The sequence below is a fragment of the Dryobates pubescens genome, chromosome 8, assembly GCF_014839835.1.
Source record: "Dryobates pubescens isolate bDryPub1 chromosome 8, bDryPub1.pri, whole genome shotgun sequence".
Taxonomy (NCBI): Eukaryota; Metazoa; Chordata; class Aves; order Piciformes; family Picidae; genus Dryobates; species Dryobates pubescens.
In genome coordinates, this window is record NC_071619.1 from 26,559,138 (window position 1) to 26,575,683 (window position 16,546).

Consider the following 16,546-nt stretch of genomic DNA (forward strand, 5'->3'; position numbering starts at 1 on the left):
AAATTTTACACTGTCTCAAAAATAGAATACAACCAACAAAACTATAATGAATAGTCCTATTGCAGAGAGATGCCATATTAAATAAATATTAGAACAAATCTTGAGAATGTTCAGAGATGTATGATGGACTTCATTGAGCCTTAATATGAAGAAAATAATCAGAGAGTTTTAGTCACAGTTTCTTTCTGTACACTGCCTAGAAACTAACAAATAAATGCACCTTTCTTATAGAATATTTAAAACTAAAGCACTCACCTTCACAGGTGGGGTTGGTGTCAAAATCATAAATAGGCTCAAAAACAAACAATCAAAACACCTGAAAACAGGTCAGGCTATGAATAAAATACCACTTACCCTCAGGAACCACACAAAATGTCTGATCAACACTTGGGATGACATACTCTGTCCACAACCTCTTTCCCCAGATTACTGCTAATACTATTACTACTTAAAAAGACAGTGGAGAAGGAGACAAAAAGAGGGAAAAAAAGGTAAGCTGTGCAGGTGGTTGTGAGGATTCTGTGTTTGGTTTGGTTTTTCCCTTTTAAAAATAATTTTTATCCAGTTTCCAACCCAACTGTACATGCTTATCCCCTGCCACTCGACACCGGAAAGCCTTTGTGCAGTCACATCAGCAAAGTAATAGATACCAGCAAAAAAATCCCTTCTTTTCCCATCTGTATAACAGAAGGGCATCCACTATTTTTTCAGGTCAGTTCAGGATAGCATCTGAAAGACACATAAGAGGGAAATATAGATGGTATCTGGAAGGCATACTAATTAGCAGTTACTAGTACTCTTTATTCAGAGCTCACCTATACATGGTGTCTCCAAATGTCATCCTTTCCTCAAATGTCTTATTTATGGAGGGAGATTTTCCATTACAGTTTACAACACTACTTCTCTAAATACTGCATCATCAATAAATCCTTCGGGAGTGGGATCACTGAGAACAGAGGGCAGAGTGACAAAAAACTGGTTTATGATGACCCACTACCTCTACCGCTCTCTAATCCTATAGACACCTAAAAAGCACTCAAGCACAGATTATCCTTTCACTTTAGCATACCAGTTGCTCTGTCAAATGTCTGATGCAGTTCTAGTGTCCATGGCAGATCACCTAGATTAATGAAGCTATTTAATGCTATAAACAGCTCTTAAAGTACAGAGTATTCTATTAGTAGGTACATGTTCCCCAAACACTTCACCTCAATTTTGAAATTTGCTTGTAATTACAAGCCAGAGAACATAAACTGTTCCTTCTGGTAAACAAAGAAGTGATCATTCAAGACATCAATTCATGTAGAGAGTCCTCTAGTCATAGACAGTTCACTCTTCAACTGTCTTTGTAGACCAGAAATTATATGCTTACCTCCTCTGAGAGAAAGAGAGAGGAATTTAGCTCTTGGGATTGTGTCAGGGAAAAATTAATAATTTTCAGCACTCCACTGACTACTTTTGAGCAGTACATAAGTATGTTAAATCCATGCTAGCTGTTGCTTTGCTTGCAAGATGTACAATGGGCCCCAGCCTCCTTTTAGGAACATGTGATTGAATGAGAAGACAGTACTTGCCTGTCTTCTTGTCTGGTCAGATATAAAACAACCCAAATAGTAAGGTGAAGTGAACCAACATAAATCATCAAGAAGTGTGTTCAGCATATAGACCAGATGACAGCCTTCCTCTCCTGACGGGCTGTAGATTGACCACAAACTTTGCACTTGTCAACATGAGTTCCAACTTCATAGCTTTGTGAATTTGCTCAGGGTGTGCAGAAAGTTAAAGGTTTTGAGCACATCAGCTAAAGAAAATATGACTTAGCTGTATTCAATGCTGATCTTAGAGTAATTTGTCTAAAATCTGGCTGCCAAAACAGGCTACCTGCTCCTCAGTCAAATGAATAAATGTCAAATGTATGTTAAATCTTTGGCTGATCTCCATTAAGCGAAGTAGCACAGTCCCCTTCCAAGTAAAGTTTCTGTTTTCTGAAAAGGAGTTCAACACTTGTTTGCAACTGGCCAAAATCTGCAAGATAAGTCTGAAAGGCAGACTTCCTTAAAGAATGAGCAGATGACAATTGGTGAAATCTGCTAGTCTAAGTCTCTGAAGCTGTCCCACCAGTTACAGAGATCCCATTCGTACCAAAATGAGAAAAAGTGAGAAGAGCCAACAGCATCACAGCTTCAAAAATATTCTCTGTAGGCGTTGCCTCACCTTCAGTTAAGCAAAACTGGAACAGTAAGAAGCTAGATGTAGGAGGACCAGTGCTCACTATCTTTTCTTAAGCAGATTTGAGGTTACAGAAAAGAATTCTGAAATATGTCAGTAATGTGACATATCAGATTTATTCTACTTAGCCTCTTAGTTATGTATGAACCAAACATGTCACCCATTATCAATCACACAAGTGTGTTTAAGATACCAAGGCAGTGGAATTCAGCAAGAAAAAAAACGTAATGTTTTATTAATATTAGAAAACCACCATAGCAACATTTTGTATCAATCAAACATTGTGCTGGAAGACAAGATGTTCAACAGGCATGACACTTAATTGTTATCAGTCCCTTCTTTCAACTAAAGCATTAGTAATAAGCACGACCAGAAAGACTGTACCAAATACAATTTTTATGATAACAGGTATCCTATAGTTGATGCCTTTCATCTTTTCTCTCAACCAAAACATGGACAGAGATTAGCTCAAACAGCTACTGAAAACTGTGACCAGCATGAATAACAGAAAGCTTGGAAATCTTTGTTAGGGAGGTATGGTAGCTGCTTTATCCCTGAAATGCTTGAAATAAATTTTTGCATACGTTAACCTTACCTCAGAATTAGGAAACTGAATGAAGCTGTACTGTACTTCAAGTTTTCTCCAGACTGTTTTCATCTGTACTTCCACTTCATTAGTTCAAAGGTGGTATTATGGAAATGCATATTTCTATTAATCTGTAAAATAGGAAGGGAATTTGATTAAAGATATGTCCTAAGAAATGGTATTGACAGATACAGTACCTAACATGAAAGGCACTTTGCAGATACTTGTATCAGGAATTACAGAAGCCATGTGCTCCTGTGAACTGCTCCTAGACAGAAAAAAAATAATTCTTAGACTCCTGTGTTTCTAATAGTTATATGGTTGCAGTATATTTGTAAAATACTGAAAAGCATTTATTTATTTATTTCTATTTTACCATTGAGGAAGAAGGGTGTTAAAATCTCTGTAGATAGTTTTCCTCTGAAAGTAAACCTTTCTGATCTCTCCTAATAAATCTTGGATTCACCTGGCCTACATCAGCCAGGTTTGCAAGTCTCCAGACACCAGGTTTCTAGTTTGTTGCTTGGGGTTTTCTTTCCTTCTTTAGTTTTTAAACAGGCAGCAGATGAGAATAAGGACACGATGTGACACCAATGGAAAACAAACAATGCACAAATTAATCGTTATGAAACATCAGGGAATCTGTATGACTGCAGCTTCACAACAAAATCCCACTGGTGTCACCCCATTAGTTCCAGTACACAAGGAACTCCAACATACTGAGAAATAGTAAGCTGGTTCATTATAGTAGCACACAGGCATGATTACTCCTGGGAAGAAAACGCATGTCAAAAGGTTGGGAAAAAGTACTGGCAAGATGGTGGGTTTGATTTTGTTTGTTTTTGAGCTGGCATAAATTCAAGTGTTAGAGGAAAGCATAGTGTAAGCTCTAACCTGGCACTCTAAGCACTGCGAACAAGCCTGACTTGCATCAAATCCCAAGATTTTCAAATGCTTTACAGAGAGCTAAGTTTGGCCTGTCTGCTTTGGTTTTAAGAGTCCATCTTGGGATATGCCACCTACAGCGAACTCATCCCATTTTATCACAGTGTTTATTTTCATCACTTCAAGCTTTCAAAAACCTCATACGTAAATTTTATCATTTTTAAGTCCCAGTTTTATGATTGAAAACATAACCTTGAAAGCAACATAAAGGCCCAAACACCAGTAATCCTACTATACAAGCAGCCTTAAAGCATGGAGATTCAATATGTTTGAAAGCCAAGACCAACAGTACTGGGAACAGAGGTGGACAGACCATATACCTGCATGATTTCCCACAGAGTTTCAGTATCTGCTTTCCTTCTATTTTCCTTTATAAGCACCACAAAGACCTTTACCATTAGAAGAAGGTCAGAATACTTCTATTCCAATGTCAATTTATAAACCTTGCACACTGAGGTTTAATAGTCTTGATAATAAATAATAAATTTGTGTAAAATGGTAACCTGAATCCACACGGAATATCAGATAGCACCAGTGCTTAAAGACAAGTGTCTCCACTGAGCAGACAGGCTAACACTTGACTGTTACTTCTTCCACAGTAAAACTGATAAAAAAAAACCCCAATCATTCTTGATATGCAGAAGTGTTTGTGGAAATTGGTTTTGCCTTTTTAAAGAAAGCTTGTAAAGAAACTGAAAAATATATCCATTTCTTTCTCTCTATAATCAGGGAACTTAAGTTCATCCTCTGATGCATTCCAAAAGAAACAACTGTAAACAGAAGACTGCTGTGCAGTTTTTACACCTCCAATCCCCCAGTATTATCTGATTTACACAAATGCCACTTAGAATAATACAAAAGAGGCTGCTTTACATGGATAAACACATTTCTGAACAACACTGGTCTTTTGGTGTTTTTTTTTTTAAATCATGTATCTTGGTATTTTCTTCAAACTCCTGAACTGATAAAATGTAGTAATTACTAATTCCTATAAGCTTCAATTGCATTTCCTGATCACATTCCCATGTATACAATATCCAAACTCTCTTACTAAATTATTTCAGTGAACTTACTGATCTGCACAACTCTAGGTATGTCTACATCAGCATTTTAATTCAAATCAGAACTGTGTTTTGAAGAGAGTCTCTATTTTCCTTGCTTTGCTTTACATTGCAAAGCCACCTCCATGTACATGAACTAGATTGCTTTTGAATAAAACCAGATCAGAGAATGAGCTTCAGGTGTGCATTGTACCATGTTCCAGCCACTAACAGGAACGCAGCCACTGAATCAGATGAGGACCAGATTGAAATGAAACCCTCACAACCTGTACAGCATGGATGCCAAGTTCTCAGCACCTAACAGATCTGATCCTATTACACCACACTGCTTGGTAATGTGGATGCGGCCTCTTCTTATGACTCACTGAATATTTGTATCGGTTCCAAATTCATCTCTCTCCCTTTCTCAAAAGGCAAACTACAAAACCTCTATCAGAGATGAGACTGAAATTAATGATAATTATTAATTTATGTGAGTGACCTTGCTGTGTTACTATTTCTTGTGTTTCTTTATCAGCGTAAGATGCTGCTTAAGAACATAGTTTTAGAAAAATAAACGTCAATATTTTATATCATTATCCAATATGCCTAATTATTAATGGATTAATTTTTCCAAATGTTTAGTGTCAGTCTTGATGGCATCTTCCAGAGAAGTGCTATCAAGAACAAACTAAAAGCATTGAATAAATTATTTGCACAACTCCACCTTCACTTTGTTAGAACTTTGTATACTACAATAACTACAAGAAGCACAAATTCAAGTCAGAGCCTCACGTACTTGTCACTAGTTACATATGAAATCCAGTTTCTAAGTTTTAAGATTAAATCTGGGACTTTCACATACTATGAACTATGCCCTTTATTTTGAAGGGGGGAAAAAAAAAAAAGTAACTTTCAGTCTATGTGTATTGAAATTTTAAAGCAGAGTAAAACACCAGAGATAAATGAAGGGTGGGAGCAAAGGGGAGAAGGAGAAAAGCAGGTGGTGCTAGAAGGATGCCTGTCTCTATGCAGTGTCAGAGTTCAGTCAGCTGATAGCTCTTTTAACCATAGACAGTAGAGGTTTCAGAAGCAGAATTATTCATTTTCAGGTAAACTGTACTCCTAAACAAAAGACTTTTTGTTGGAAAACTATGCACAAAGAAAATACAATACAGGCTCAGACAGGGGTCTAGAAGATGCTTCAGTCTACAGTCTCATGACAGCTTCTAAAAAATTTAGCCAGAGTTGCTGTAAGCTAGGAAGAGTTTAAAAATAGCAAGTATCCTGCTTTTAGAAGCCTACTACAGCTGTGAAATGAGTGACATTTTAAGGAATGTAGCCTTACCACACTAAGTTTCCAAATCCATGTTCATGTCCAAGGAGAAGAATTTTTGAAGAAAAACTTATTCAATATATTTACACATAAAAAAAACCCAAAAGCATGCTGAGAAGAGTGAACACCATATTCTATGGCAGATTTGGGGCCTGCTGGTCTTGTCCTTTAAGTGGTGAAGGAAGAACATCTCATTAAATAAACAGCACTTCCAAATTCAATAAAACCATTGTATGAAAGAAAATGAAGAGGCTAAACAAGCATATTGCCCTTCCAACCTCTGGATACCAAGCTTTCAGGTAGGAAGGTGGGAAGTAAGAGCCTGAAATATGGTTCAAGGACATTTATCCAATTCTTGAGGCAAGCTATTTCAAAATAATTTAAAATTACGTAAGTAAAAATACACCTACATGAATGCTAACTTTTACAATTAATTGCATTTCTTTGACTTCTACTGAACAATTGCCAAGTTATTCTTGCAAGTCTTCAAATATGTGTTAGAGTGGTTTGGCTTTTGTAGTCAAGATGCTCGAATTAGTTCAGGATACCACTGATCTTTTCAACACTTACAGGTTGCTCTTGGAAAGCCCAGATTTTGTTGTCTTTATTGATTACTGTGCAGATCCTCTATGACAGAACAAAAAAATAAAGTAATATGTAAACTTCAGAAATACTAACTTGAAATAGTTTGATGAAAACAAGGTATCACACAAATCACACAGATTTAATCAATTGGTGAATTGAAGTACAAACCTAACCTGGATGATTGGCTGTGCAACCAACTAGTATAACAAGTGCTACCACTAATGCAAAATCTCTTGATTGACCTTTCATTTCCATTCTGAGAGAAAACACAGGCCAAATCCATACTATCAAATACCAAGCAACCAAACAACTGCTTTTCTTAAAATCAGATTTCCCTCTTCTCAGCAAAAACATTCTTCTCTGTCAGAGGCATGTGCCTTCCTTCTTACTGAGACAGAATTTGTATTTATTTCATGAACATTTTTAGTCAGAAGTTAAACCAAAGTTAAACAGATAAAATTGTTCTACCACATCCTTAAAGAACTCCTCAGGAAGTTCTCAGGAAGGCGCAGGAACAGGCTGTGCCAATGTGCCAGAAGATGAGCTGCCGGGGCAGACGGCCAGCCTGGGTGGGTAATGAACGTCTACAAGAACTAAGGGAAAAAAAGAGGGTGTATCATCTTTGGAAGAAAGGTGAGGCAACCCATGGAATGTTTAAGGATGTTGCTAGGTCTTGTAGGAAGAAAATTAGGGAGGCAAAAGCACATTTGGAGCTTAGACTGGCCTCTGCTGTGAAGGACAACAAAAAATGCTTTTATAAATACATTAATGGCAAGAGGAAGGGCAAGGACAACCTCCACTCCTTGGTGGACACGGAGGGGAACGTTGTAACAAAGGATGAGGAAAAGGCAGAGGTACTTAACACCTTCTTTGCCTCAATTTTTACTAGCAGGACAGAATGTCTTCCAGACAGCTGGCCTGCAGAGCTGGCAGAAGGAGCCAGAGAGCAGCAGTTTCCCTCTGTTCCAGGATGGGGTAGTTAGAGCTGCTTGGATCCCCACAAGTCCATGGGAACAGATGGGATCCATCCTAGGGTGCTAAGAGAACTGGCAGATGTGCTGGCCAAGACGCTCTGCATCATTTTTCAGCAGTCCTGGCTCACTGGAGACATCCCAGAGGACTGGAAGCTGGCCAACGTGATGCCCATCCACAAGAAGGGCCGGTTGGATGAGCCAGGGAATTACAGGCCTGTCAGCCTGACCTCAGTGCCAGGCAAGATTATGGAACAGGTCATCTTGAGTGCAATCACACAGCACTTACAGGATGGCCAAGGGATCAGGCCCAGGCAGCATGGATTTAGGAAGGGCAGGTCCTGCCTGACCAACCTGATCTCCTTCTATGATTAGATGACCCGCCTGGTGGATGTGGGGAGGCCTGTGGATTAGTGAGGCCTGTGGATGTAGTCTACCTGGACCTCAGCAAGGCCTTTGACACTGTCCCCCACAGCAAACTCCTGGCCAAGCTGTCAGCCTATGGCTTGGATGGGAGCACACTGTGATGGGTTAGGAACTGGCTGGAGGGCCGAGCCCAGAGAGTGGTGGTGAATGGTGCCACATCCAGCTGGCAGCCAGTCACTAGTGGTGTGCCCCAGGGATCAGTGCTGGGCCCCATGCTCTTTAACATCTTTATTGATGATCTGGATGAGGGCATTGAGTCCATCATCAGTAAATTTGCAGACGACACCAAGCTGGGGGCAGGAGTTGATCTGCTGGAGGGTAGAGAGGCTCTGCAGAGGGACCTCGACAGGCTGGACAGATGGGCAGAGTCCAAGGGCATGAGATTGAACACATCCAAGTGCTGGGTTCTGCACATTGGCCACAAGAACCCCATGCAGAGCTACAGGCTGGGGTCAGAGTGGCTGGAGAGCAGCCAGGCAGAAAGGGACCTGGGGGTGCTGGTTGATGGTAGGCTGAACATGAGCCAGCAGTGTGCCCAGGCAGCCAGGAGGGCCAATGGCATCCTGGCCTGCATCAGGAACAGTATGGCCAGCAGGAGCAGGGAGGTCATTCTGCCCCTGGACACTGCACTGGTTAGGCCGCACCTCGAGTCCTGTGTCCAGTTCTGGGCTCCTCAGTTTAGGAAGGATGTTGACTTGCTGGTGTGTGTCCAGAGAAGGGCAACAAAGTTGGTGAGGGGCTTGGAACACAAGCCCTATGAGGAGAGGCTGAGGGAGCTGGGGTTGCTTAGCCTGGGAAAGAGGAGACTCAGGGGTGACCTTATCGCTCTCTACAATTACCTTAAGGGAGGTTGGTGACCCCTCACACGTCACATCATTTGATCTCTTTGCATAGGATGTGAGAACTTGCACCCCAGAATAACCCAAGCTTTTTCTGCTGAAGCCTTACAATCATGCAAGCTCATGCAGACACAAGATGCCCTGGACAGGTAATAGCTGAAGGACTCACACACTGCTTCACATCTAGGCACTTTTCCTGCCTCTGTTACACATTTGCATTTTCATCATCGGAGTCTTCTGCTGAGACAGAAGACAAAGTGTTCTACATGATCAAGCTCCTGAAAAATCATCGTCCAAGAACACATCTATAAGAGATATCTAATGCAATTTCCATGTAAGGCAAGACCATGCAGTACCAGGCAGACAATACATTTTCCAGAATGACATGAATATGCATAAATCACAATGTACTGTGTTCTCTGCAGCATCTAGTGACAAGGAATTCATTATTGAGGTCATGAGAATTTAGACATAAACCTCCTTAGATCCATAATGAAGTTCCGCCTTGGAAGTAGGGCAAGAAAATTCCACCAGGCTTTTTATCCCAGCAGATACAATTTCCTGCACTGAAAAAAGTTTAAGCCTCCTAATTCTTTAGAGGGTATACTCAAGTATTTTGTTTTGGCATACCAAGCAACATTATCCAGAGTCATCGAAAGGACTGACTCCAAAGCCTGCTGTGCTGCAGGAACAGGGCTCCACACTCCTGGTGAAGCCACAATATTCCTCTCAGTTGCCTTAAAAGTTCTTCATCCGATAAGCCAGTAGAAGCTGAAAAATCATCTGATTCTCCATACTCCGGCCTGAAAGGAACATCAAGTCAGAGTATGACTTGCCAAGCTTTGTCAAGAAATAACTGTGATAAAGCCTTTGCTGTGCAACTCCTTTTCATCACATCCCACAGTTCTCCAAGTATCCAAAACACTTCTCTAACAAGTACTTTTGCTCTTCAAGAGATCAAAACCCAAATGGTTTATCTCAGCTTTGGAGGTACCCAGCTCAAAGCTCCTCCATCAACAATATGAACTTCCTCTCCAGATACTGATGAACAGTCTTCTGGTGCATTTGACATTGCTTAAAACATATGGCTGATTGTGATACCATGGACTTCACAAGCCTTCCTGAGTTTTAAGCACTTATCAAAAGCGATACCTAGCCTCCATACTGTTTATCTGTCAGGCAAATTTCATAGTCAGCTTTCCCAGCATGCTTCAGCCCCTCGCTGGCCCTACTCACCACCTGGCTAATACATTGCCTTGCGTGGACTGAAGCAACAATAAAATCTGATCACTTGGCACACAGACCCAGTGGTGCACATTCTTATAATACTGATCCTCGGAATGTTGCCCAGACTTCAATTTCTCTCTGACAAAAGAAGCAACAAAATCTACCTTCTGCCTGTGCCACAGGACATATTAGACCACATTTTTATAGGTGATCCTCTTCTCCCTCCCACTAAGATTCCTGCAAAAGGTCAAGTATTTCTTCAATTTATCTTTTTTTACAGAGTACTTAAAAGAGTTACAAACATTTTCAGAAACTTGATAAAAAAACCCAACACAACCACAAAAAACACACGAAACCCCCCCCCAAACCCAAGAAACCCCAACCACCAAAACACAAAAACCCAACCACCAACCCAAAACAAACAAAAACAACCCCCCAAGTAAACAAAAACATACTACAACAACAATCAAACAACAACGGCAAAAGACCCAAATAAAAACCCACCAAAAAACCCCCTCACCAATTCCGACACATTGATTGTTATACCTCTGTGTGTGTGTGCAGGGTTAATGTTAGTTCTCTTTCACTTTAAAATTGAACCGTAGTGTGGTGGGTTGAACCTGCCCAGACACCAGGTGACCATCAAAGCCACCTCCCATAGCTTTCATAAACTGAAGGGAGAAGAAAAAAAGGTAACAAAAGGCTTGTGGGTCAAAACAAGGACAAAGACAAGTCACTCAACAATTACTGTCATGGGCAAAACAGATGACTTGGGGAAAATTAGTTTATTATCAACCAAATCAGAGTAAGACAATGAGAAATAAAACCAAATCTGAAAACACCTCTACCCACCACCCTCCCCTCCTTCTGGGCTAAACTTCTCTACACCTCCTTCTCACAAGCAGCAGGAGAATGAGGATTGCAGTCAGTCATGAGTTGTCTCTGCTGCTTTCTTCTCCTCAGAGTGAAGAATCCTCCCCCTCTTTCTATGCTCCAGCATGGGGGCCCTCTGCTAACATCTCCAACCCAAGTCCTTTTCTCAGGCTGTAGTTCTTCAGGAACATACTGCTCCAGCATGGGTCCCCACAGAGTAACAAATCCTGCCAGGAAACCTGCTCTAGGGTGGTCTGCTCTCTCTCAGTGGGCCCAAAGGGCCTGCCAGGAGCACTTCTTCAAGGGCAGGCTTCCCACAGGGTTACACAGCCTCCTTCAAGCACATCCACCTGCTCCAGTGTGGTGTCCTCCACAGGCTGTAGGTGGCTATCCACACTACCGTTAACTTGCATCAACTGCAGGGGTACACCCTGCCTCACCATGGTCTTTGCCACAAACTGCAGGGAAGTATCTACTCTGGTGCCTGAAACACCTCCTCCCCTCCATCTTCACTGACACTGGTGTCTGCAGAGTTGTTTCTTATATATTCTCACTCCTCTCTCTGGCTGCAGTTGCTACTACACAGTTTGTTTCATTTTTCCTGCTTCCTTAAGAGGTACCTCCACCATCAGTGGTAGGCTCAGATTTGGCCAGCAGTGGGTCCATCTCAAAACCAGTGGGCATTGGCTCCATCAGACACAAGGGAAGCTTCTAGCACATTCTCACCCTTGAAGCCCCCCTTGGCACACAAATCAAACACACATAGCCATGAAGTATCCTATTAAGCACAGCTTGTTGGGTCGGTAACTTCTGGCAACAAACAGAGGTGACAGGAACATGTAGTCGGGAATGAGAAAACCTTTCAAAGGAGATCACTGCCTTCAGCAAACCACTATGTCAGAGCCATCATCTCAACAGCTCTGAACACATGGAGTGAGACAGCACCTTTAAGGAAATCGGGGCACATCTCACCCCACCTCTCCCCAGATGGTTAAAGGTCATCACTATGAGCAGGCTTATCAGGTACATACATTTTCCTATGGAAAATGATACAGAATACACTCTAACATTGAAGAGAGTAAAATAACACTCTTTGGGGAACCAGCACAACATGTGCTGGAGCACAAAAAAATTAATTTTTAATTGAGATATGAGAATACAAATATATCTGGACATTTTGGGGAGTTTAAACAGACTAAAAATCCTTACAATTAATGTACTTCTAAATATCATAAAAACACTACTTTATTAGCTCAAAAGTGTTCGTCCCTAAAAGGAAAATAAACAGCTATGCCTCCTGTCGTAACTCCACCTTTCACAACAGAACATTCAAAGTTTGAATGCTTTCCCCTACTGTACCTCACAGACACAAAACAGTTGAACGTCAGGCTTCCCATATGACAAAGTTTTCAATGGTGAGAACCATTTAAAAATAATATGGAAATCCTTAATATGCAGAAGTTAGCAGCTAGCACAAAGAGAGCTGAATATTGTTTTAACTCTGGAGCTACAAAAATGCACATATTCTATTTAATGGCCTCTACAGAAATCAAAATCCTATGGGCATTAGAAGCACAAAAGCACAGAATTCTTGCCTCACTCAATAAAATTTGCATTTGTTTCTACCATTGTGAAGTAAAATGAAAGAATCAAATACCATTAAATCCTAAATTGGCATTGACTACAAAAGCAAGTGAAGCACATTCAGATGAAATTCATTCAGCGTGCGTCGTATCACAATCATTCGTATTAAACACTAAACTCTAAATTCAGGCTCCTTTTAACAAAAACCTCCACTGACAAAACCCACAACGTGCACTTCATTTTCTACAACTGATCAAGTCAAACTTTAATCAACACTAGAATTTGATGAAAATTTATTGTAAAATGTTTTCCTTCAGACTAGTCCAGATTTATCAATACTGCTTTGGGAAAAACTGACTACAGTAAGGGTGCTCAAATAAGAAGCAGATGGTGTGGCTCAGAGTGATGCAAAATACCTAATGCATCCTTTGGAGAGTCCAGCTGTTGACAATCACCTACATAAGGATATACAAATTATATAGAATTCCCAGTAGGCCCATCCATATTCTCTACAATGCAACCTCATTCCTGTGAAATAGTAACAGGAGACTTAAACAATAATTGAACTCCCTCCCAACTCCCTCCCCAGTTAAAGAAAAAAAAAAAGGGGGGGGAGGTGGGGGGTGGAAGAAAGAAAGATTAAAACCTTTAGAGGAGACAACCAAACACAGGAAGCTTTTGGAGACAAAAGATTTTAGCTAAAGGTTTCCCTTCACAGCTTCCTGCTCTCCTTAAAATCACTAACTATACAATACTGTATAACAAACCAAAAATAAAGACATACTAAAATATTTCAAATTATTCTAGACAACTTCAAAATTCATTCGGTCCAAGTGGAATATCTAAAATGCAGGTATTTCTGTGGCCTATACATTAGACCCTTCTGGGTAAAACTTCAGGAAGTCATAATCTGATATCCTTTTGACGTATAATGTTCCACAAGGTTATCTACAAGGCTGTTCTGGTTTTCCATAATTAATTGACTGATGCTGCAGAAACAACTGCAGGTCTTCAGCAGAGAAGATACAGAACTAAGGGTCTTACCATTTTTTGTAATTGAATGATACAAACCCCTCCTTCTATATATAAGTTAAAAACAAGAGTGTTTTAGAACCCAGAAAACCACATGAAATGACCTTGGTACTATTTGATTGTATCTGAGCTCAACTGGACTGAACTTGGACCAGCACTCTTCCTGATACAGTAAGACTGATTTATTATTCAGACAACTATTGGTCCCATCCCCAGAAAACACAAATAGACTTTTTTTCAAAAGAGGTTGCACATTAAACAAAGCAATCAAACAAACAAAATCTCGTACAAGAAGAAAATCTAAACTAAAAAGAAAGTTGCAATTATGGAATCAGAAGTCTTTTATTTGAAAGTTAGCACTAAGGGCTTATTCCTGCATACTTGGTCCCCCAAATTTCTTCCAATATTGTTGTTTCAGGGAAAAAAAAGTTTTAAAAATTAGAGGAATTAGAAGAAAAATCCCAAGTAACAAACCAAAATGGATACTGTTAAAGTATCCTTTTACTCATCAGGATCTTACAAGATAGGACAGTAAAATGAATTTTCAATCTTGCAACTTGTATGAGGATACAGAACTCAATTTGCAAGTGTAAACTCAGGCCATCATGGCTTACATTCTGCTCTGAGATGAACAGGTTAGCATAAAGCATTGCTGGATTTTGTAGGAAGTAATAGACATGGGTATTAATTTAGTGTACAGCAGCAGTGTAGCTCCCCAAACATCCTCAGCCATTCCAGCTCTTAAGTCTAACAATTACGCCTTCAGAACACTGGAATGTGATATTGCCTGTAGTTCTTTGGCCACCACATCATGGACTCTTTTAACTTGACCTAAAATTTCTAATGACAGATTTGTGAAAAAAATACTATACACAGAATAGACCTGAAGGGCACAGACAAACACAGGGCAGGAAAACTCAGCATGAAATTGCTGGACATGCCATATAATTACATAGTTGTCTAAATACCTAGTCCATTCTCTCACATTTCCTCCCAATTTATACATTCAGAGGTAACGGTAAGGAATTTCAGTTAATCTCATCTCAAATTCTCTTCTCCAAATGCCCAGAACTACCAGTGACCTCAAAGATCTGAAAGAATCTTCTGAAAAATTAATTTATTGTTTTCCTAAGTAAATACACAATGAAAAATAATTGTGGTAAATACTGGCGACAAGCCACTTAGAGAGAAAAACACGACAAACTCTTCTGGTTCACTGCCTGGGAACAGGTTCATTTTATATTTCAAATCCACCTTCTGTGAACAAATACTGTAAAAGATGGGCTGTGTCCTCAAAATAAAGTAATTCAAAAAGAATGGGTACATTAAATCCATACCTCCTCCAGTCAGTTTTTGCCAACAAAGCTCTACAGGCACCAGAGAGGCGTGCTACCACCTCAGCTAAAAAGCACCCTCCTACCTAAGCCTGCTGAGAACTCTGAAATACTTGGTATTCTGCACATATTTTGAATCACTCTGATAATGCTGACATATCATAACAAACTTAACTGCCAGACTGCTTTCCTTCAGACACATTTTAAAGTACTATTATAGAAGTTAGAGCTTCATCCTACAAGTCGTGGATGAACAGGTTGTTCCAAGACAGACGGTCTTGGAGTACAAGCAATCATTCTCTGATGCACTTGCTAAACAAGTCACTTTACAGATACGAGCGCAAGGCTCATGAAAAGAGGCAAGTATTAGGCTAGTGAGACACCAGAACAGGTTGGCCAGCAAAGTTGTGGATGACTACTCCCTGGAGGTATTCAAGGCCCAGGCTGGATGAGGCCTTGAGCAACCTGGTCTAGGGGAAGGTGTCCCTGCACATGACAAGTGGGTGGGAGCTAGATGATCTTTAGAGTCACTTTCAACCTGAATCATTCTATGAATCTCAAAAATTACAGTTTTTAAAGCAAATGAAACATACCTGGGGTGGGAGAAGACTCCTGAAATATGACCATGTTTTATAGCAAAATACACTCCAAACAAGGAGTTACTTTATTCTTGGGAGGTCAAGAAAGTAGGTTAGCCTTCACTGACCACATTCCAGGATGTCATAAAGAATAATACACAAGCTTTTCCACCACTGTTGAGAGACACTGTCAAGGAAATGCATACATTTGAGATAGTTAAAAGGTTCAACACAATTTTTGAAAATTTAATGTTTATTTCAGTTCTGTAAAGCTGGTTCTGCTGCAAGAAATCCAAGATAATGGATGCTATTGTCTTTATGTGATAAAAATGGGGAAAAACCCCAGTAAAACACAAAGCCTCTGACATTATCAGCTTTTCATATTTAGTGAAAGCACAAGAACCAGCAGATGGCATTTGAATCTCACCTAAATTCAAACACAAAATACACTTTAAAGAATTATCAATTACAGACTGATTCATCCATCACTGCTGTGCATTCTCCATTGTGAAAAGACTGCTGAAGGCATAGTGGATACATTACGGTTATGAGCATTTATGGCAGGCACATATGTGGGTTTCCTTGTGCCCTGAAGTCCATGACCAGGGAACAATCAAGTAAAATTCAGAAAAGAAAAAAAAAACAATCAGAAAAACAACACACACACACTTCTGCCTCTGCTCAGGATAAGAAGCAGGGCTCCCCATGCACATAGGACCACTTTGAATTTCATTGCATGGAACATGGACCATCACAGGAGGATCTTTTATCTTTCCAGCACTGCCAATTTAAGCTTTAAAAAGCTTAGTTGCCAATTTAAGCTTAAAAAAACCCCACAAAACAAAACCAACAAACAAGCAAGCCGAAATAAACATCCAAACAAAAACAACCTAAAAAACCAAAACCAACAGAAAAAGAAGCTGCAACAATAAAACCCCACTTTCAAAAAAAGAAGAGCTAC

General features: G+C 40.1%; 1 protein-coding gene across 1 annotated transcript in view; it reads right to left on the bottom strand.

Moving 5' to 3' along the window:
- The window catches only part of BMPR1A (bone morphogenetic protein receptor type 1A), an 81,002-nt gene that overhangs the window by 38,591 nt on the left and 25,865 nt on the right, over positions 1 to 16,546 (bottom strand). Inside the window, exon 2 of the mRNA XM_054163414.1 lies at positions 2,825 to 2,946. The gene's annotated coding sequence lies outside the window, so the exon portion shown is untranslated. The remainder of the gene's footprint in view (positions 1 to 2,824; positions 2,947 to 16,546) is intronic.